This window comes from Solanum tuberosum, unplaced genomic scaffold, assembly GCF_000226075.1.
Source record: "Solanum tuberosum cultivar DM 1-3 516 R44 unplaced genomic scaffold, SolTub_3.0 scf00240, whole genome shotgun sequence".
Taxonomy (NCBI): Eukaryota; Viridiplantae; Streptophyta; class Magnoliopsida; order Solanales; family Solanaceae; genus Solanum; species Solanum tuberosum.
Window position 1 is genome coordinate 949,319 of NW_006239164.1, and position 3,142 is coordinate 952,460.

The window sequence follows — 3,142 nt, forward strand, 5'->3', positions numbered from 1 at the left end:
CAGCCCAGCTAGAAAGAGAGGCCCGGGGGCGATCACCGATATCACCGAGTCTACCCAGCCAGCGATACGTTCCCAGCCCAGCGAGATAGAACGACCTCGGGGGTGATGGTATCTCCAATAGGATCCAATCCAACAACAATAACTGTGGAACGCCGTCCACTCTAAGAAATCACAGAAAAGACTCCAAGCCTATACCATCTCAATCTCACGCCTCTAATGATGCACCAAACCTTCGAGAATGCGTCGAAACCGCAGAATGAGAGGGAGAAGATACAGAAGTGCAGCAAGCAGCGATAACGCCTAATCTAAGGCTCAAACTATCAGACTCAAGTCTGCTATTCCAGTCTACAAGGAGCTAAGTCATCCGAACGACGTCGGCAACAAGTCAAGGCTATCCAGCCCACACGGATCATAAGTCTAAGGCAATGCTAGCCTAACCTAGACTAAGGACATCATGTTTACGGTTAAGGATGAACAAGACATACAATACATAACATACAAGCATACAATAGCATTTAGCACATAAACATGCAACTCTACTAAACTGGTTAACATGATACTATACCCGAAATGTGGCCAATCGATCCTAACATGAGGTATCTAATCAAAGTAAGGTAGTAAAATGGTATCCACCCCAAATTCACTCCAATCGACATGTTTTTACACAATTAAACTCAATCTAAAAGAAAGGAAGCCGTAGCCTACCTTAAGGCCGATCACGCGCTCTCCAAATCATTTTATCGGTGCTTTCCCTATTCGAACGACCTCGAAACGCTGCCCCGCTATAAAAAATAGAGTCACAACGTTATTACAGTCGTTTATACACCAAAATCACAACAAACAGAGATGGGTCAATTTCGGGGTCAAAACGGGGAAAGTGGGACCCGCATTGGAAATTCTGGAATTAACCCCAAAAGTGGGTCCTAACCAGTTCCCCCAACTCATGTCCCAACATGGGACATAATTCGGGGCTCGAGAATAACACAATATCAACATGCAACCAAAACCCAAATTTTCTCAAAAACTAGAAATGGGACAGCAGTTGAATCAATGTATTTACCAGAAATTGGAGGTCTACAGTGAAATGCGACAACACCACGACGTTTTCCTCGAAAAACCATTCAAGATAGCCTCAAAAATCACTGAAATCGGACCTAGAAAGGCTGAGAAAACAAGTCTCAAAATAAAGGGTCGTGGCAGCAGGTATTTTACGAAAATTGCCTCAAACCGGAACCCCAAATCACTATCCGAGCTCATCAACGTGTTGTCCTCGAAAAATCTCACAACTTTGCCTTTTGAATCGCCCAACTCAGTTGAGAGATGAGAGAGTTATGAGAGTTTGAAGTTTGGAAATATGTTGCTGTTTTTCTGCATTTATTGCAGATTTTCGGCAATAATTTCCAAACTTAAAACTCCGACGGGTTGCTCCGATCTCGTTCGGAACCCCCGTGCACGCAAACAAGATATGCAACCATACCAAATTCGATATTCCGGACTCAACGGCGCAGTCGAAATTTCCATCAGAGGTCATCTCGATAAAAAGTGGGTCCCACTTCCAAAAGTCATTTTAAGTCAAAACCCACAAAAGGGCTCGGAAAGATATCGAAAACCTTGGGACACAAAAGAAGGGTCAATCTAGACCAAACTCGACATTTCGGAGCTAACCGCACTGACAGAATTCTTAATCCCGAGCGCGTTTTACTCAGAATGTTGACCAAAGTCAAACTTAGGCTTAAACTAAGTTAAAACGCCTAATTGCACCGACTGACACTGAAAACCTCGGGAGTCATGTCGACCATGCTACTAGCCTAAAATGACCCTTCCGGAGCTGATGGAATATTCAGAATTGGATTCCGATGTCATCTTCTAAACTTTGATCGAAAATGATCGTTCAAGGTTCATAAGCTCCAAAACACAAAAACTCGCACCAAGACCAAACGAACGACCAGGTGACCGAACTGTCAGTCTCAGCAAGTCATAAATGACTTGGGGTCGCTACAGGAACGCTCTAAACGACACACAGAAGGCAAGACACAGAAATGACCTGGAGGGTCATTACAATAATATATTTCTAGAGAAAAAAGTTGAAATCGAACACCAAATAAACAATAACAATACTGAAAGATAACACACAAAAATCGTATAAATATATATTTACAAGAAGACCCAGAGGAAAAAACTCTTTGAACTCCAATGGTGTCTTTTGTTTTCGTCATTTGAGCCCCAAAAAAATCTTGACATATATTTTTCGATTTATAGAAACATCTCATTGGAATGTGTCACGGAAATTAGTAAATAAATTGGTTGAAACTGTAAGTTTGTAACACATGCTTGATAAGAATAGCGTTTCCATCGATTGATAATAATTTACCTTGTAACTTTAAATGTAGGTCAAAATTGTCTTATTTTGCATAGTTTAAGTGGAAAATTGGACCATTTTTCCTTGTTTTGGAGCAACTTTTAAAAAAGGATATTTTTTTTAAAATATATTTTTCTAGTTGAAGGATATTTTTGAACCAAAAACATAACTGAGGGTCATACTAACCATTTTGAATAGTTCAGGCCTTTTCCTTTGTTAAAATAGAAGTGTTTATACTAATTTTTTTTCTTATATGTTATTATATGTCTCACACATTCTACCCCCTTTCCATATTCAATTTTACGTGTTATTTTTCAAAAAGAATAAGGGCAAAGATATTTAATTTTGAATAGTTTAAGGGAAATTGACCTATTTTTCTTTATTTTGAAATAATTGTTAGCAAGAAAGATGTTTTTGAGCTATTTTGATAATTGAAAGACATTTTTAAGCCTAAAACGCAACAAAGGATAACAGACTCATTTTGAATAACTCAAGTGTATATTTGTTTTTTTTTTTCAAAAAGAAAAAGAGTACTGTTTACTATAGTACACTGTGATTTTTGGTAGTGCATTATCTGGATTGTACCACATGCATTAATGCTTGTACTTTTTTACTTTCCTACCTCCACATCCATTTTTTAGTGTTATGTTGTGTTTTTCGAAAGTTAATTTGATTAATTTTTAAAGTTAAATTAGATTACATTAGTTTGATAATTTAAACAAAAAATTTCAATATTATACGAAAAACACTATAAATTGTAATTTTTTGAATATCAATAAAATG